Source organism: Bombina bombina, chromosome 5 (assembly GCF_027579735.1).
Source record: "Bombina bombina isolate aBomBom1 chromosome 5, aBomBom1.pri, whole genome shotgun sequence".
In the NCBI taxonomy this organism is placed as follows: Eukaryota; Metazoa; Chordata; class Amphibia; order Anura; family Bombinatoridae; genus Bombina; species Bombina bombina.
Window position 1 is genome coordinate 716763142 of NC_069503.1, and position 21066 is coordinate 716784207.

The 21066-nt window shown below is 40.5% G+C and overlaps 1 protein-coding gene across 1 annotated transcript in view; it reads left to right on the forward strand.

The window, feature by feature from the left end:
- The window catches only part of HIVEP1 (HIVEP zinc finger 1), a 445290-nt gene that overhangs the window by 284061 nt on the left and 140163 nt on the right, over positions 1-21066 (forward strand). The gene's annotated exons all lie outside the window — the stretch shown is intronic.

The window sequence follows — 21066 nt, forward strand, 5'->3', positions numbered from 1 at the left end:
TTCAACAAGGTTTTATATTGCAACCCCTTGCATGTATCGCGCCGATTACGGCTGCGGCAGCATTTTGGATTGAGTCTCTGGAAGAGAACCTTAGTTCATCTACGCTAGACGACATTACGGACAGGCTTAGAGTCCTTAAACTAGCTAATTCATTCATTTCGGAGGCCGTAGTACATTTAACCAAACTTACGGCTAAGAACTCAGGATTCGCCATACAGGCACGTAGGGCGCTGTGGCTAAAATCCTGGTCAGCTGATGTTACTTCTAAGTCCAAATTACTTAATATACCTTTCAAGGGGCAGTCTTTATTTGGGCCCGGTTTGAAAGAAATTATCGCTGACATTACAGGAGGTAAGGGCCACGCCCTACCTCAAGACAAAGCCAAAGCCAAGGCTAGACAGTCTAATTTTCGTCCCTTTCGGAATTTCAAAACAGGAGCAGCATCAACCTCCACTGCACCAAAACAGGAGGGAGCTGTTGCTCGTTACAGGCAAGGCTGGAAGCCTAACCAGTCCTGGAACAAGAGCAAGCAGGCCAGGAAACCTGCTGCTGCCCCAAAGACAGCATGAACCGAGAGCCCCCGATCCGGGACCGGATCTAGTGGGGGGCAGACTTTCTCTCTTCGCCCAGGCCTGGGCAAGAGATGTTCAGGATCCCTGGGCGCTAGAGATCATATCTCAGGGATACCTTCTAGACTTCAAATTATCTCCCCCAAGAGGGAGATTTCATCTGTCAAGGTTGTCAACAAACCAGATAAAGAAAGAAGCGTTTCTACGCTGTGTACAAGATCTGTTATTAATGGGAGTGATCCATCCGGTTCCGCGGTCGGAACAAGGACAAGGGTTCTACTCAAACCTGTTTGTGGTTCCCAAAAAAGAGGGAACTTTCAGGCCAATCTTAGATTTAAAGATTCTAAACAAATTCCTAAGAGTTCCATCGTTCAAAATGGAAACTATTCGGACAATCTTACCCATGATCCAAAAGGGTCAGTACATGACCACAGTGGATTTAAAAGATGCTTACCTTCACATACCGATTCACAAAGATCATCACCGGTATCTAAGGTTTGCCTTCTTAGACAGGCACTACCAGTTTGTAGCTCTTCCATTCGGATTGGCTACGGCTCCAAGAATCTTCACAAAGGTTCTGGGTGCCCTTCTGGCGGTACTAAGACCGCGAGGGATTTCGGTAGCTCCGTACCTAGACGACATTCTAATACAAGCTTCAAGCTTTCAAACTGCCAAGTCTCATACAGAGTTAGTTCTGGCATTTCTAAGGTCGCATGGATGGAAAGTGAACGAAAAGAAGAGTTCTCTTTTTCCTCTCACAAGAGTTCCATTCTTGGGGACTCTTATAGATTCTGTAGAAATGAAGATTTACCTGACAGAAGACAGGTTAACAAAGCTTCAAAATGCATGCCGTGTCCTTCATTCCATTCAACACCCGTCAGTAGCTCAATGCATGGAGGTGATCGGCTTAATGGTAGCGGCAATGGACATAGTACCTTTTGCACGCCTACACCTCAGACCGCTGCAATTGTGCATGCTAAGTCAGTGGAATGGGGATTACTCAGATTTGTCCCCTACTCTGAATCTGAATCAAGAGACCAGAAATTCTCTTCTATGGTGGCTTTATCGGCCACACCTGTCCAGGGGGATGCCATTCAGCAGACCAGACTGGACAATTGTAACAACAGACGCCAGCCTACTAGGTTGGGGCGCTGTCTGGAATTCTCTGAAGGCTCAGGGACTATGGAATCAGGAGGAGAGTCTCCTTCCAATAAACATCCTGGAATTGAGAGCAGTTCTCAATGCCCTTCTGGCTTGGCCCCAATTAACAACTCGGGGGTTCATCAGGTTTCAGTCGGACAACATCACGACTGTAGCTTACATCAACCATCAGGGAGGGACAAGAAGCTCCCTAGCAATGATGGAAGTATCAAAGATAATTCGCTGGGCAGAGTCTCACTCTTGCCACCTGTCAGCAATCCACATCCCGGGAGTGGAGAACTGGGAGGCGGATTTCTTGAGTCGCCAGACTTTTCATCCGGGGGAGTGGGAACTTCATCCGGAGGTCTTTGCCCAAATACTTCGACGTTGGGGCAAACCAGAGATAGATCTCATGGCGTCTCGCCAGAACGCCAAACTTCCTCTCTACGGGTCCAGATCCAGGGATCCGGGAGCGGTTCTGATAGATGCTTTGACAGCACCTTGGAACTTCGGGATGGCTTATGTGTTTCCACCCTTCCCGCTGCTTCCTCGATTGATTGCCAAAATCAAACAGGAGAAAGCATCAGTGATTCTAATAGCGCCTGCATGGCCACGCAGGACTTGGTATGCAGATCTAGTGGACATGTCATCCTGTCCGCCTTGGTCTCTACCTCTAAGACAGGACCTTCTGATACAGGGTCCATTCAAACATCAAAATCTAACTTCTCTGAAGCTGACTGCTTGGAAATTGAACGCTTGATTTTATCAAAACGTGGTTTTTCTGAGTCGGTTATTGATACCCTGATACAGGCTAGGAAGCCTGTTACCAGAAGGATTTACCATAAAATATGGCGTAAATACCTATACTGGTGCGAATCCAAAGGTTACTCCTGGAGTAAGGTTAGGATCGCTAGGATATTGTCCTTTCTACAAGAAGGTTTAGAAAAGGGTTTATCAGCTAGTTCATTAAAGGGACAGATCTCAGCTCTGTCCATCTTGTTACACAGGCGTCTGTCAGAAAATCCAGACGTCCAGGCCTTTTGTCAGGCTTTAGCTAGGATCAAGCCTGTGTTTAAAGCTGTTGCTCCGCCATGGAGTTTAAACTTAGTTCTTAACGTTTTACAGGGTGTTCCGTTTGAACCCCTTCATTCCATTGATATAAAATTGTTATCTTGGAAAGTTCTGTTTTTAATGGCTATTTCCTCGGCTCGAAGAGTCTCTGAGTTATCAGCCTTACATTGTGATTCTCCTTATCTGATTTTTCACTCAGACAAGGTAGTTCTGCGTACTAAACCTGGGTTCTTACCTAAGGTAGTCACTAACAGGAATATCAATCAAGAGATTGTTGTTCCATCCTTGTGTCCAAATCCTTCTTCAAAGAAGGAACGTCTTCTACACAATCTGGATGTAGTTCGTGCCCTCAAGTTCTACTTGCAGGCAACTAAAGATTTTCGCCAAACTTCTTCCCTGTTTGTCGTTTATTCTGGACAGAGGAGAGGTCAAAAAGCTTCTGCTACCTCTCTCTCTTTTTGGCTTCGTAGCATAATACGTTTAGCCTATGAGACTGCTGGACAGCAGCCTCCTGAAAGAATTACAGCTCACTCCACTAGAGCTGTGGCTTCCACTTGGGCCTTTAAGAATGAGGCCTCTGTTGAACAGATTTGCAAGGCTGCAACTTGGTCTTCGCTTCATACTTTTTCCAAATTTTACAAATTTGACACTTTTGCTTCTTCGGAGGCTATTTTTGGGAGAAAGGTTCTTCAGGCAGTGGTTCCTTCTGTATAATGAGCCTGCCTATCCCTCCCGTCATCCGTGTACTTTTGCTTTGGTATTGGTATCCCAGAAGTAATGATGACCCGTGGACTGATCACACATAACAGAAGAAAACATAATTTATGCTTACCTGATAAATTCCTTTCTTCTGTTGTGTGATCAGTCCACGGCCCGCCCTGTTTTAAGGCAGGTAAATATCTTTTAAATTATACTCCAGTCACCACTTCACCCTTGGTTACTCCTTTCTCGTTGATTCTTGGTCGAATGACTGGGACTGACGTAGGGGGGAGGAGCTATATGCAGCTCTGCTGGGTGAATCCTCTTGCATTTCCTGTTGGGGAGGAGTTATATCCCAGAAGTAATGATGACCCGTGGACTGATCACACAACAGAAGAAAGGAATTTATCAGGTAAGCATAAATTATGTTTTCCGTTTCCGGCGTCATACGTGTCGCCGGAAGTTGCGTCATTCTTTGACGTTATTTTGCGCCAAAAATGTCGGCGTTCCGGATGTGGCGTCATTTTTGGCGCCAAAAAGCATTTAGGCGCCAAATAATGTGGGCGTCTTATTTGGCGCGAAAAAATATGGGCGTCACTTTTGTCTCCACATTATTTAAGTCTCATTTTTTATTGCTTCTGGTTGCTAGAAGCTTGTTCTTTGGCATTTTTTCCCATTCCTGAAACTGTCATTTAAGGAATTTGATCAATTTTGCTTTATATGTTGTTTTTTTCTTTTACATATTGCAAGATGTTCCACGTTGCAACTGAGTCAGAAGATACTTCAGGAAAATCACTGCACAATGCTGGAGCTACCAAGCTAAGTGTATCTGCTATAAACTTTTGGTATCTGTTTCTCCAGCTGTTATTTGTATTGCATGTCATGTCAAACTTATTAATGCAGATAAAATTTCCTTTAGTACTGTTACATTACCTGTTGCTGTTCCGTCAACATCTAATTTTCAGAGTGTTCCTGATAACATAAGAGATTTTATTTTTTAAATCCATTAAGAAGGCTATGTCTGTTATTTTTCCTTCTAGTATACATACAAGTCTTTTAAAACTTCTCTTTTTTTCAGATGAATTTTTAAATGAACATCATCATTCTGATACTGATAATGGTTCTTCTGGTTCTGAGGTTTCTGTCTCAGAGGTTGATGCTGATAAATCTTTGTATTTGTTCAAGATGGAATTTATTCGTTCTTTACTTAAAGAAGTGTTATTTGCATTAGAAATAGAGGATTCTGGTCCTCTTGATACTAAATGTAAACGTTTAAATAAGGTTTTTTAAATCTCCTGTAGTTATTCCAGAAGTGTTTTATCTCCCTGATGCTATTTCTGAAGTAATTTCCAGGAAATGGAATAATTTGGGTAATTTATTTACTCCTTCTAGACGTTTAAGCAAATTATATCCTGTGCCATCTGACAGATTAGAGTTTTTTGGGACAAAAATCCCTAAGGTTATGGGGCTGTCTCTACTCCTGCTAATGTACTACTATTCCTACGGCAGATAGTACTTCATTTAAGGATCCTTTAGATAGGAAAATTGATTCCTTTCTAAGAAAAGCTTACTTATGTTCAGGTAATCTTCTTAGACCTGCTATATTTTTAGCGGATGTTGCTGCAGCTTCAACTTTTTGGTTAGAAGCTTTAGCGCAACAAGTAACAGATCATAATTTTATAGCATTATTTTTATTCTATAACATGCTAATAATTTTATTGGTGATACCATCTTTTGATATCATTAGAGTTGATGTCAGGTATATGTCTCTAGCTATTTTAGCTAGAATAGCTTTATGGATTAAACTTGGAATGCTGACATGTCTTCTAAGTCAACTTTGCTTTCCCTTTCTTTCCAGGGTAAATAATCATTTTCGTTCCTTTCCTCACAAGGAACAAAAGCCTGATCCTTCATCCTCAGGAGCGGTATCAGTTTGGAAACTATTTCCAGTTTGGAATATATCCAAGCCTTATAGAAACCTATAGCCAGCTCCTAAGTACCTATGAAGCTGCGGCCCTTATTCCAGCTCAGCTGGTATGGGGCAGATTACGTTTTCTTCAAAGAAATTTGGATCAATTCCGTTCTTAATCTCTGGTTTCAGAAACATTGTTTCAGAAAGGTACAGAATTGGCTTCAAGTTAAGGCCTCCTGCTAAGAGATTCTTTTCTTTCCCGTGTCCCAGTTAACACAGCAAAGGCTCAGCATTTCTGAAATGTGTTTCAGATCTAGAGTTGGCTGGAGTATTTATGCCAGTTCCAGTTCTGGAACAGGGGCTGGGGTCTTATTTTATCTCTTCATTGTACCAAAGAAGGTCAATTCCTTCAGACCAGTTCCGGATCTATCATTATTGAATCATTATGTTAGGATACCAACATTCAAGATGGTTACTGTAGGACTATCCTGCCTTTTGTTTAGCAAGGGCATTATATGTCTACAATAGATTTACAGGATGTGTATCTGCATATTCCGATTCATCCAGATCACTTTTAGTGTCTGAGATTCTCTTTTTAGACAAGCATTACCAGTTTTTTGGCTCTACCGTTTGGCTTAGCCTCAGTTCCAAGAATTTTTTTCAAAGGTTCTCGGTGCCCTTCTTTCTGTAATCAGAGAATAGGGTTTTGGTATTTCCTTATTTGGACGATATCTTGGTATTTGCTCAGTCTTCTCATTTTCGAAGAATCTCATACGAATCGACTTGTGTTGTTTCTTCAAGTTCATGGTTGGAGGATCAATTTACCAATCAGTTCATTGATTCCTCAGACAAGGGTAACCTTTTTAGGTTTCTAGATAAATTCAGTGTCTATGACTCTGTCCTTGTCAGACAAGAGAAGTTTAACATTGATATCAGCTTGTCAAAACCTTCAGTCACAATCCTTCCCTTTGGTAGCCTTATGCATGGAAATGTTGGGTCTTAGGACTGCCGCATCAGATGCGATCTCCTTTGCTCGTTTTCACATGCGACCTCTTCAGCTCTGTATGCTGAACCAATGGTGCAGGGATTACTCAAAGATATCTCAATTAATATCTTTAAACCGATTTTACAACACTCTCTGACATGGTGGACAGATCACCATCGTTTAGTTCAGGGGGCTTCTTTGTTCTTCCGACCTGGACTATAATCTCAACAGATGCAAGTCTTACAGGTTGGGGAGCTGTGTGGGGGTATCTGACGGCACAAGGGGTTTGGGAATCTCAGGAGGTGAGATTTCCGATCAATATTTTGGAACTCCGTGCAATTTTCAGAGCTCTTCAGTCTTGGCCTCTTCTGAAGAGAGAGTTGTTCATTTGTTTTCAGATAGACAATGTCACAACTGTGGCATACATCAATCATCAAGGAGGGACTCACAGTCCTCTGGCTATGAAAGATGTATCTCGAATTTTGGTTTGGGCGGAATCCAGCTCCTGTCTAATCTCTGCGGTTCATATCCCAGGTATGGACAATTGGAAAGCGGATTATCTCAGTCGTCAAACGTTGCATCCGGGCGAATGGTCTCTTCACCCAGAGGTATTTCTTCAGATTGTTCAAATGTAGGAACTTCCAGAAATAGATCTGATGGCTTCTCATCTAAACAAGAAACTTCCCAGGTATCTGTCCAGATCCCGGGATCCTCAGGCGGAGGCAGTGGATGCATTATCACTTCCTTGGAAGTATCATCCTCCCTATATCTTTCCGCCTCTAGTTCTTCTTCCAAGAGTAACCTCCAAGATTCTGAAGGAATGCTCGTTTGTTCTGCTGGTAGCTCCGGCATGGCCTTACAGGTTTTGGTATGCGGATCTTGTCCGGATGGCCTCTTGCCAACCGTGGACTCTTCCGTTAAGACCAGACCTTTTGTCTCAAGGTCCTTTTTTTCCATCAGGATCTGAAATCCTTAAATTTAAAGGTATGGCGATTGAACGCTTGATTCTTGGTCAAAGAGGTTTCTCTGACTCTGTGATTAATACTATGTTACAGGCTCGTACATCTGTATCCAGAGAGATATATTATAGAGTCTGGAAGACTTATATTTCTTGGTGTCTTTCTCATCATTTTTCTTGGCATTCTTTTAGAATACCGAGAATATTACAGTATTCTTCAGGATGGTTTAGATAAGGGTTTGTCCGCAAGTTCCTTGAAAGGTCAAATCTCTGCTCTTTCTGTTCTTTTTCACAGAAAGATTGCTATTCTTCCTGATATTCATTGTTTTGTACAAGCTTTGGTTCGTATAAAGCCTGTCATTAAGTCAATTTCTCCTCCTTGGAGTTTGAATTTGGTTCTGGGGGCTCTTCAAGCTCCTCCATTGAACCTATGCATTCATTGGATATTAAATTACTTTCTTGGAAAGTTTTTTGTTCCTTTTGGCCATCTCTTCTGCCAGAAGAGTTTCTGAATTATCTGCTCTTTCTTGTGAGTCTCCTTTTCTGATTTTTCATCAGGATAAGGCGGTGTTGCGAACTTCTTTTGAATTTTTACCTAAAGTTGTGAATTCCAACAACATTAGTAGAGAAATTGTGGTTCCTTCATTATGTCCTAATCCTAAGAATTCTAAGGAGAAATCGTTGCATTCTTTGGATGTTGTTAGAGCTTTGAAATATTATGTTGAAGCTACGAAATCTTTTCGTAAGACTTCTAGTCTATTTGTTATTTTTTCCGGTTCTAGAAAAGGCCAGAAAGCTTCTGCCATTTCGTTGGCATCTTGGTTGAAATCTTTAATTCATCTTGCCTATGTTGAGTCGGGTAAAACTCCGCCTCAGAGAATTACAGCTCATTCTACTAGGTCAGTTTCTACTTCCTGGGCGTTTAGGAATGAAGCTTCGGTTGACCAGATCTGCAAAGCAGCGACTTGGTCCTCTTTGCATACTTTTACTAAATTCTACCATTTTGATGTATTTTCTTCTTCTGAAGCAGTTTTTGGTAGAAAAGTACTTCAGGTAGCGGTTTCAGTTTGAATCTTCTGCTTATGTTTTTCATTAAACTTTATTTTGGGTGTGGATTATTTTCAGCAGGAATTGGCTGTCTTTATTTTATCCCTCCCTCTCTAGTGACTCTTGTGTGGAAAGATCCACTTCTTGGGTAGTCATTATCCCATACGTCACTAGCTCATGGACTCTTGCTAATTACATGAAAGAAAACATAATTTATGTAAGAACTTACCTGATAAATTCATTTCTTTCATATTAGCAAGAGTCCATGAGGCCCGCCCTTTTTTTGTGGTGGTTATGATTTTGTATAAAGCACAATTATTCCAATTCCTTATTTTATATGCTTTTGCACTTTTTTCTTATCACCCCACTTCTTGGCTATTCGTTAAACTGAATTGTGGGTGTGGTGAGGGGTGTATTTATAGGCATTTTAAGGTTTGGGAAACTTTGCCCCTCCTGGTAGGAATGTATATCCCATACGTCACTAGCTCATGGACTCTTGCTAATATGAAAGAAATGAATTTATCAGGTAAGTTCTTACATAAATTATGTTTTCCTGAAGCTAATGCTATTCGTGATTCGTGGCGCACGGTGTCCAAGGTAGAGGGAGCTATCTCTACTCTGGCTAAGAGAACTACTATTCCTATTGAAGATTGTTGTTCTTTCAAGGATACCATGGATAAGAAGCTTGAGGCTTTTTTAAAGAAGATGTACATTCATCAGGGATTCCTTTGGCAACCTGTTGCTAGTATTGCTACAATACTGGGGCAGCATCTTATTGGTGCGATGACTTATATAATATTTAAGACAGGATCAAGGCTCTCAAGCTAGCCAATGCCTTTTATTTGTGATGCCAACATGCAAATTCTTAGGCTGGGTGCTAAGATTTCTGGTTTTACTGTTTTAGCTCGCAGAGCTCTGTGGTTAAAATCTTGGTCTGCAGACGTTGCATCCAAGTCCAAGCTTTTATCTCTGCCTTATAAGGGTAAAACCTTGTTTGGACCAGGTCTGGCAGAAATAATTTCTGACATTACAGGTGGAAAGGGTTCCTTCCTACCTCAGGATAAAAAGAATAGACCGAAAGGTCACCAGAATTATAATTTTCGTTCATTTCGTAACTTTAAAGGACAGAAGTCTTCCTCTTCCAAGTCGGATTAATTCAAGTCTTCTTGGAGGTCCAGTCAGCCTTGGAATAGAGGGAAGCAAGGCAAGAAGCCTTCCGTTGATTCTAAATCAACATGAAGGGGCCGCCCCCGATCCTGTAGTCGGTCAAGTGGGGTGCAGGCTTTCTTTTTTCGGCAGGCTTGTCCTCCCAGGGGCAGATTCCACCTGTCAAGGTTATCTGTGAACCAGATAAAGAGAGAGGCCTTCTTAAACTGCTTAAAGGACCTATCATCCCTGGGATTGGTCTAGGATTCTATTCAAATCTATTTGTAGTTCCCAAAAAGGAGGGCACTTTTTGTCCTATTCTGGACCTAAAGTGTCTCAACCAATTCCTCAGGGTTCCGTCCTTCAAGATGGAGACCATCCGTTCTATTCTTCCTTTGGTCCAAAAGGGTCAGTTCATGACAACCATAGATCTGAAGGATGTGTACCTTCATGTTCCTATTCACAGGGATCATTATTAGTATCTAAGGTTTGCCTTCCTGGACAAACATTTCCAGTTTGTTGCCCTTCCTTTCGGCTTTGCTACAGCTCCCATAATTTTTACAAAGGTTCTGGGGGCTCTTCTGGCAGTGGTGAGGTCCCAGGTTATTGTTGTGGTGCCTTATCTAGACGACATTCTAGTTCAAGCGCCATCTTTTCATCTAGCAAAATCTCATACCAAGATGATGTTGTTGTTGTCTATTCTATGTTCCCACGGGTGGAAAGTGAATCTGGGAAAGAGTTCCCTTGTTCCAGATACAAGGGTGTGTTTCTTGGGAACAATCATATATTCCCTGTCCATGAAGATTCTTCAGACGGTCGTTTCTTGCCTGTCTCTCCAGTCTGCTATTCGTCCATCTGTGGCTCAATGCATGGAGGTAATTGAACTGATGGCTGCCTTCATGGTCATCCATTCCTTTTGCTCGGTTCCATCTGAGACCTCTGCAAGTCTGCATTCTTCAAGAGATTGGAGTGGTCTCCATTCCATTGCTTGAGAAGATACATTTGGATTCCCCAACAAGTATGTCTCTCTCGTGGTGGATTTCACAGGGCCATCTGTCTCGGGACACATGCTTCCTGAGGCCTTCCTGGGTGATTATGACTACAGATGCCAGCCTGTTAGGCTGGGGAGCAGTTCGGGGTTTCTTAAAAGCACAGGGTCTGTGGACTCCAGAGCTTGGCCTCAACTAGCTTTGGTCTGATTTATCATATTTCAGTCGGACAACATCACCTTGGTGGCCTACATTAATCACCAGGGATGAACTCGGAGTTCCTTGGCAATGAAGGAGGTGACTCACATTCTCCAGTGGGCGGATTCTCACCATTGCCATCTCTCTGCCATCCACATACCAGGGGTGGCCAACTGGAAGGTGGATTTTCTGAGCAGACAGACTTTTCATCCCGGAGAGTGGGCTCTCCACCCAGAGGTTTTCACAATGATAACTCTCAGGTGGGGGGTTTCCGGAGTTGGATCTGATGGAGTCTCATCAAAATGCCAAGCTTCCAAAGTACGGTTCAAGATCAAGAGATCCTCGAGCTGTTCTGGTAGATGCTCTAGCGGTTCCTTGGAGCTTTAATCTAGCATACCTGTTTCCTCCATTTGCGTTGCTTCCACAAGTAATTGCTTGCATCAAACAGGAGAAAGCTTCTGTGATTCAAATAACTCCTGCATGTCCCTGGAAGATCTGGTTCGTGGATCTTGTGATGATGTCATCTCTTCCGCCGTGGAGGTTACCTTTCAACCTTCTACTTCAGGGTCCCTTTCTTCATCCAAATCTGGTTTCTCTGAAACTGACTGCTTGGAGATTGAACTTCTAAGTTTAGCTAGACGTAGCTTCTCTGAGAAAGTCATAGATACTATGCTTCAGGCTCGTAAACCGCTTACTCGCATAATTTATCATAGGGTATAGTGTAAATACCTTCATTGGTGTGATTCAAAGGGTTTTTCTTGGAACAAAGTAAGGGTTCCTCGAATTTTGGCTTTTCTTCAGGAGGGCCTGGAGAAGGGTTAGCCAGTCAGTACTTTGAAGGGTCAGATTTCTGCACTATCTATTCTTCTGCATTATCTATTCTTCTGCATAAACATCTGGCAGTTCTGCCAATTGTTTAGTCTTTTGTTAAGGCCTTGGTCAGAATCAGGCCTGTGTTTAAATCTGTTGCTCCTCCTTGGAGCCTTAACCTTGTTCTTAGAGTTTTGCAGCAGGCTCCGTTTGAGCCGGTGCATTCTGTTAATATTAATTTACTATCTTGGAAGGTTTTTTTTCTTCTTGCTATTTCTTCTGCTTGCAGAGTTTCCGAACTTCCAGCTCTGCAGTGTGATTCCCCTTACCTTATTTTTTATGCTGATAAGGCGGGGCGGTCCTTCGTACTAAGCTGTGGTTTCTCCCTAAGGTAGCGTCAGATCGCAATATTAATCAGGAAATTCTTGTTCCTCCTTTTTGTCCTAGCTCTTCTTCCCAGAAGGAACGTCTTTTGCATAACTTGGATGTTGTGCATGCTCTTAAACTTTATCTTCAAGCAACTAAAGATTTTCAGTAGACTTCTGCCGTTTGTTGTTTTCTCTGGTAAGCGTAGGGGTCAGAAGGCCACTTCTACCACTCTTTCTCTCTGGTTGTGAAGTGTTATCCATTTAGCTTATGAGACAACTGGACAACAGCCTTCTGATTGAATTACGGCTCATTCCACTAGAGCTGTTCTTCATGGGCTTTCAAAAATGAAGCTTCTGTGGAGCAAATCTGTAAGGCGGTCACTTGTTCCTCCATACATACTTTTTCCAAATTCTACAAATTTGATACTTTTGCCTCAGCTGAGGCTTCTTTTGTGAGAAAAGTTCTTCAAGCGGTGGTGCCTTCAGTTTAGGTCCGCCTGTCTTGTTCTCCCTCCCTATTCATTCTGTGTCCTCTAGCTTGGGTATTGGTTTCCACTAGTAATTAATGTTTTCGTGGACTCTCCATGCCATAGGAAAGAAAACAAAATGTATGCTTACCTGATAAATGTATTTCTTTCCGGGCATGGAGAAACCACGACCCGCCCTTATTCTATTTATGATGGCAGTTTTTTTGTATAGTCCTCAGGTACCTTTATACTGCTGGCCAGGAGTGAATATCCCACTAGTAATTAGAATGTTTTGTGGACTCTCCATGCCTGGAAAGAAATTAATTTATCAGATAAACATAAATTTTGTTTTTAAACCACTTTTCAATTTACTTCTATTATTTCATTTTCTTCCTTGTCTTGTTATCCTTTGTTGAAAGGTTTATATTTGCAAGCTCAGGAGCAGCTGCTGATTGGTGGCTGCATATGTATACAGACTGTTATTGGCTCACCCATGTTTTCAGGTAGAAATCCGTAGTGCATTGCTGCTTCTTCAACAAATGATACCAAGCGAATCAAGCAAATTAGATAAAAGAAGTAAATTAGAAAGTTGTTTAAAATTGTATTTTCTATCTGAATCATGAAATAAAAATATTGGGTTCCATGTTCCTTTAATTTTAATCTTTTTTGTGTAGAAAAAGATGTAGATAACAGGTAATTCTGTTAAATTAAAATTTGTATTTATGGTGGTTAGGAGAGTGTAAGCATTAGCTAGGTGTGTGATTATGCTCAGCAATATCAGGATGCAGATCAGATTCATTTAAGTCAAACTAAAAGAAAAATAAAGGTGTATGTGATTTGTCAAGTTTGTGTGTGTGTGGTGTGGGGGATTTCTATATATATATATATATATATATATATATATATATATATATATATATATATATATATATATATATATATTGCATATATATATATATATCTTGAATTACAAAATAACTGTTTTTTACTGTCATAATAACATCTGCATATTATACAGAGGGGCCAGTGATATTACATTTTAATACATATCAAATGTACTTTTAGATCAGAGGTAAAATATATTTCTTGCTAGGTGTATCCAGTCCACGGATTCATCCTTTACTTGTGGGATATTCTCATTCCCTACAGGAAGTGGCAAAGAGCGCACACAGCAGAGCTGTCCATATAGCTCCCCCTCTAGTTCCACCCCCCCCCCCCCAGTCATTCTCTTTGCCGGCTCTAAGCACTAGGGTCTCTCTAATTCCTCTCTACGGGTCCAGGTCCCGGGATTCCAAGGCGGTATTGATAGATGCTCTAGCAGCGCCTTGGTCCTTCAATCTGGCTTATATTTTTCCACCGTTTCCTCTCCTCCCGCGTCTGGTTGCCAGAATCAAGCAGGAGAAGGCTTCGGTGATTCTGATAGCACCTGCGTGGCCACGCAGGACTTGGTATGCAGACCAAGTGGACATGTCATCTGTTCCACCATGGACATTGCCAATGAGGCAGGATCTTTTGATACAGGGTCCGTTCAAGCATCCAAATTTAGTTTCTCTACGTCTGACTGTTTGGAGATTGAACGCTTAATTCTATCAAAGCGTGGGTTCTCTGAGTCAGTTATAGATACTCTGATTCAGGCTAGAAAGCCTGTCACCAGGAAAATCTACCATAAGATATGGCGGAAATATCTTTGTTGGTGTGAATCCAAGGGTTACTCATGGAGTAAGATCAGGATTCCCAGGATATTGTCCTTTCTCCAAGAAGTATTGGAGAAAGGATTGTCAGCTAGTTCCTTAAAAGGACAAATATCTGCTTTGTCTATCCTATTACACAAGCGTCTGGCAGAGGTACCAGACGTTCAAGCGTTTGCTCAGGCTTTAGTCAGAATCAAGCCTGTCTATAAACCTGTTCCGTTTGAACCTTTACATTCCATAGACATTAAGTTGTTATCTTGGAAAGTTTTGTTTTTGATAGCTATCTCTTCTACTCAAAGAGTTTCAGAATTATCTGCCTTACTGTGTGATTCACCTTACCTGGTGTTCCACGCAGATAAGGTAGTTTTGCGTACCAAGCCTGGTTTTCTTCCTAAAGTTGTTTCTAACAAGAATATTAACCAGGAAATAGTTGTTCCTTCTCTGTGTCCTAATCCATCTTCGAAGAAGGAACGTCTATTGATGTAGTTTGTGCTTTAAAGTTCTATTTACAAGCAACTAAGGATTTCAGACAAACATCTTCCTTGTTTGTTATCTATTCTGGTAAGAGGAGATATCAGAAAGCGACTGCTACCTCTCTTTCCTTTTTGCTGAAAAGAATCATCCGTTTGGCCTATGAGACTGCTGGCCAGCAGCCTCCTGAAAGAATTACTGCTCATTCTACCAGAGCAGTGGCTTCCACATGGGCTTTCAAAAATGAGGCTTCTGTTGAACAGATTTGTAAGGCAGTGACTTGGTCTTCACTGCATACTTTTGCCAAATTTTACAAATTCGATACTTTTGCTTCTTCGGAGGCTATTTTTGGGGGAGAGGTTTTGCAAGCAGTGGTGCCTTCCATTTAAGGTACCTCTCTTGTTACCTCCCTTCATCCGTGTCCTAAAGCTTTGGTATTGGTATCCCACAAGTAAAGGATGAATCCGTGGACTGGATACACCTTGCAAGAGAAAACAGAATTTATGCTTACCTGATAAATTACTTTCTCTTGTATAGCATGTTAAAAAGTCATAAAAATCTCTTTTGAACTATTTATAGAGTGTTAATTATTATCAAGGTGTAGTTATCAACATATTCGCAGTTCTATACAAAGGATCAATACATCAGGATAGCAACATTAAACATAAATAGACAAACTAATACAAAAAGATTCAAGGTTGCTGTTCCCATAGAACACATGTAAGTGCTAGATGGTTTACTTGGAACATGGGATTAAATTATTACAAGAAAAGTGCCATGCTTGTTTTTGTTTGTGTGTAAATGATGTGATTATCGAAACAAGTAGTTTTTCAGGGAATATCTCAGTATTTAAAGAAGAGAAAGGGCAGAGAGAGGAACTAAGTGGGTCACCAACTTTGAGAGCTCTACCCGTTTGCCCGGGATATGCTGCAGTCTTGTTATTGTGCCTACTGAAAACATTTACAGCTCCTCCAGGGACTACAATGCAATAGGATGATAGAAGAACATAGGTTTTATCTATATATATCCATAAACAAATTTATGTAAGAACTTACCTGATAAATTAATTTCTTTCATATTGGCAAGAGTCCATGAGCTAGTGACGTATGGGATATACATTCCTACCAGGATGGGGCAAGGTTTCCCAAACCTCAAAATGCCTATAAATACACCCCTCACCACACCCACAATTCAGTTTAACAAATAGCCAAATAGTGGGGTGATAAAATAAGGAGTAAAAAAGCATACAAAAAGAGGAACTGGAGAAATAATTGTGCTTTTATACAAAAATCATAACCACCATAAAAAGGGTGGGCCTCATGGACTCTTGCCAATATGAAAGAAATTAATTTATCAGGTAAGTTCTTAGATAAAATGTTTTCTTTCATATAATTGTCAAGAGTCCATGAGCTAGTGACGTATGGGATAGAAATACTCAAGATGTGGAAGTCCACAGAAGAGTCACTAGAGAGGGAGGGATAAAATAACAGCTATTTCCACTGAGAAATGAAATCCACACAATAATTAAGTTTTTCTCAAAAAACTTAAATCAGAAGCAGTAGAATCAAACTGAAACAGCTGCCTGAAGAACTTTTTCTACCAAAGAAGCAAATACATCAAAATGGTAAAAACAATAAAAATATGCAAAAAAGACCAAATTACCGATTTGCAAATTTGATCAACCTAAGTCTTCTGAAATCCTATTAACCTCAATATAGAATTATAAAGCTCTTACTACATCCAAAGGATGTAAAGAACGCTCAACGAATTCTTTAGGATTAGGACACAAAGAAGGAACAACAATTTCTCTACTAATGATGTTCAAATTCACAACCTTAGAGGAAAAAAACAACTTATCTAGATGAAAAAATTAGATAATGAGACACACGAGAGGGCTAATAAATCAGAAACTCTTGTAGCAGAAGAGGTAGTCAAAACAAACAACACTTTCCAAGAAAGTAGATCATCTTTAAAGAAAATATAGGCTCAAAAGAAAAGAGCCTGCAAAATCTTTAAACCAAATAAGACTCCAAAAAGGAGACATTAATAAATGAACAGGCTTGATACCAACCAAAGCCTGAACAAAGCAGTGAATATCAGGAAGTTTAAACACGCTTTCTAGAAAATAAAACCAAAAGAACAGAGATTTGTCCCTTCAAAAAATTTGCAGACAAACTTATCCAAACCATCCTGAAAAACTGTAAAATCCTAGGAATTCTAAAATAATGCCAAGAGAATTTATGAGAAGAACACTATAAAATATAGGTTTTCCAAACCTGATAATACATGTTCCTTGAAACAGACTTATAAGCCTATAGTGATAAAAACTGGGTCAGAGAAACCTCTATGACTAAACACTAATCAATTTCCATACCCCCAAATTAGTAATTTGAGATCCCGATGGAAAAATAGCCCCTAAAACAAGAGGGCTGGCCAAAGAGAAAGCGGCCAAGGATGGCAACTGGACATCCGAACAAGATCCACATACCAAACCTGTGAGGCCATGCTGATGTTATCAGAAACGCATGACACTGTTACAATATGATCTTGGAAATCATCTTTGGAAGAAAAATACAGAGGTGGAAAGATGTAGTCAGGTTGCAAAACCAAGACACTGCTAATGCATCCATCATCTCCACCTGAGGATCCCTGAACCTGAAAAGGTACTTGGGAAATTGAGATAATCCACCTCCCAAATGTCTAAAATCGTAGAAAATAGACAGGAGATGAATTTCGTCTAAGAACGTATTCAAGATACTTCTTAATTGCTAAGGAAGTACGAGTCCCTATTGTTGATTGACATATGCCACATTTGTGATATTGTCTGTCTGAAATTAAAAAAATTAAAAAATTCTCTCCTAAAAGAGGCCAAGCCTGAAAGAGCTCTGAAAAAATAGCACGGAGTTCTAAAATATCGATTGAAAACCTCGCCTCTTGAAGTTTCCAAACCCCTTGTGCTGTCAAAAGATTGGAACAGCCAATAGAATGCGAGCTCAATCCCATTGGCTGATTAGGATTTTTTACCCTTTAATTCATATTGGCTGATAGAATTCTATCAGCCAATCGGAATTCAAGGGACGCCATCTTGGATGACGTCCCTTAAAGGGAACCTTCAGTGTACAGCTGGGACCGTATAAAGAGGATGCTCCGCACCGGATGTCTTGAAGATGGTCACGCTCCGCGCCGGAAGGATGAAGATAGAAGTTGCTGTCTGGATGAAGACTTCTCCCCGCCTGGATGATGACATCTTGCCGCTTGGATGAAGACTTCTCCCGGCTTCGTTGAGGACTTCTTGCCGCTTGAATGAAGATTTCTCCCAGCTTAGTTGAGGACGACTTGCCGCTTGGATGAGGACTTCGCCGGGTGGATGAGGATGGATGTTCGGTCTTCCAAAACTGTAAGTGGATCTTCGGGGGTTAGTGTTAGGTTTTATTAAGGGTTTATTGGGTGGGTTTTATTTTTAACTTAGGGTTGGGCAATGTAAAGAGTTGAATGCCCTTTTAAGGGCAATGCCCATCCAAATGCCCTTTTCAGGGCAATGGGTAGCTTAGGTTTTTTTAGATAGAATTTTATTTGGGGGGTTTGGTTGTGTGAGTGGTGGGTTTAACTGTTAGGGGGATGTTTGTATTTTTATTTTCCAGGTAAAAGAGCTGATATCTTTGGGGCAATGCCCTGCAAAAGGCCCTTTTAAGGGCTATTGCCAGTTTAGTTTAGGCTAGGGGTTTATTATTTTGGAGGGCTTTTTTATTTTGATAGGACTATTAGATTAGGAGTAATTAGTTTAAATATTCGATCATTTCTTTTTTATATTTTGTTTAATTTAGTGTTTTCAAATGAAAAAATGAGAATTTTTAACAAACTGTCTGATTCAGGATCCTTTGAGCCAAAGAAACCTTCATCAGTAGAATAAACTTAAATATGCTTTCGGTCAGAGCAAAATTAATTAAATCTTAACAATTTTGAAAAGGCCTTGTAAGTTTACTTAAAGGCATAATAGCAGTCATAACCTTTTATGATATAAGCAATAACGTGATGTTTGCTGATGAAATTCAAGTACATGAACTGAATATGTAAAAAAAACAGTAAATGTTATTGTACATGTAGAAACATTGCTAGCATAGAACAAGATAAATAAATGCCACATAATGGAGCTGAAGAAATAACAACCGCTTAAAAAATGAAAAGAACACACTTAGCTTTGTAGAATTGTGTTCCAGGGCATCATAGGTTCTACAGTAACATCAGAGTCAGCATCAGAATGAGACATCTCACAAAATTAACAGAAAAAGAAAAATAACATTAGGCAAAACATTCAATTTTCCACAGTTTCAGTAGAGAAAAACAAAAACAGGCATATAATAGCTTTCAAAATTCATGAAAACAGCGAGCAATAGAGGGAGAGGGGTAAAATAACTAAAATTTGGCGCCAAGAAGGACGCATTACGCAAAAAGAAGTTAAACATTTTTGGCGCAAAACTAACTCCAGGAAATGACACAACTCACGTCATAACAAACGCGATTTTGCGCCAAAACTACTAGCGTCAACAAAGACACAGGAAATGACGAAATTTGCACCATCAAATGCGCATCTTCACGCCAAAAACTTTTGCGCCAAGAATGATGCAATAAAAACAGCATTTTGCACCCTCGTGAGCCTAGATTTGCCCACAAAAAAATGAAAGTCAAATTAGAAAAATACTGAACCTCAGGTAAGAAAAAAAGTTTAAATAAACTTCCAAAACATGATTCCTATACTGAAACTGTTTAGGCTGCAAAGGGAAATACACATAGACCTGACTAATGGCAAATATAAGTAAAATACATATATTTAAAACTTTATATTAATACATAAAGCGCCAAACCATAGCTGAGAGTGTCTTAAATAATGATACATACTTACCAAAAGACACCTATCCACATATAGCAGATAGCCAAACCAGTACTGAAAACTAACAGCAGAGGTAATGGTATATAAGAGTATATCGTCGATCTGAAAAGGGAGGTAGGAGATGAATCCCTACGACCGATAACAAAGAACCCTTGAAAAGATTTCCTGCAAGGAAAACCATTATTATTATTATTATTATTATTATTATCGGTTATTTGTAGAGCGCCAACAGATTCCGCATAAAATCAATAGGCGATACTCTCTTCACATCCCTCTGACAAACACTGTGCTCTGAGAGGAATTGGGTTTCAGAATGCTTAGAAGTGCTTATCATAGAAGAAATAAAAAAAAAAGCATAAACTTACTTCACCACCTCCATAGGAGGCAAAGTTTGTAAAACTGAATTGTGGGTGTGGTGAGGGGTGTATTTATAGGCATTTTGAGGTTTGGGAAACTTTGCCCCTCCTGGTAGGATTGTATATCCCATACGTCACTAGCTCATGGACTCTTGCCAATTACATGAAATTATCCTATGATGCTGTGTTCCATTAACCAAATAGGTTTATTAGATTAGGGATAAAGAAACTCATTTCTGATGTATGAGTCAGCAGGAATACTGAGGAGCCGCCACACACTTTTTTAGCGGGAAGACCATGGTGTTTATTTGTTCATATGTTGCTCCTAGGATGTGCTAAGAGTGCTTTGCTCAACTAATATTTTTCTAAATTCAGTCTTGAAGCTGTAGTTGCTGTTAAACAAAGGTGATGCAACACTTGTAAATGCTGTTTTTTATGGGAAATGTCAAGAATTAAAAATTGAATAGTTTTGCTGTTAATGGTCATGTGCAACTTTATTTTATAGCTTCTGGTGTAGAAAATGTGCATCAACCATTTCCAAACAGGGTGTGATAATGAGGTGGGATTTATATGCAAAGTATGTGACTTTTTTATTCTGCATGCTTTATAAAGGTTAACCTTTGATGCATTTCTTTGTCCATTAAGGCTGGAATGTATTTCATGCAGCACATTTTCCATCTTGGATAAAAAAAATTGAGCCCAATGGAGTTTTATAACTGAAAGCTTGATCTACATTCCTATGGGCAACATTTGTAACAGTGCCTTTTCAATTGGGTCCTCACTGGAAGTGGCACCTTTCAGAAGAGCACCATAATACTTTGTAGTTTCTGGTTGCATTTTGTTGGCAATAAACCTTCTGGTGATATTGAATGTGATGGGGCCTATCTATCAAGCCCCAGTTATGGAGCTGCGGCCACAAAGACCACTGCTCCATAACCCTGTCCGCCTGCTCTGAGCAGGCGGACAGACATCACCGGAATTCAACCCGATCGAGTACAATCGGGTTGATTGACACCCCACTGCTGGCGGCCGAATTGCCGCGAGTCTACAAGGGGCGGCATTGCACCAGCAGCTCTTGTGAGCTGCTGGTGCAATGCTAAATACGGAGAGCGTATTGCTCTCCACATTCAGCGAGGTCTTGCGGACCTGATCCGCACTGTCGGATCAGGTCCGCAAGACCTTTGTTAAATAGAGGCCATTGTCTTTACTTTGAGGCTCACACTAACATTTAACACCTTGTTTGGTAGAAAAAAGTCTTCTTTTTGTAGTCACTGGTTTTAGGACCGGTAAATACAGTAGAT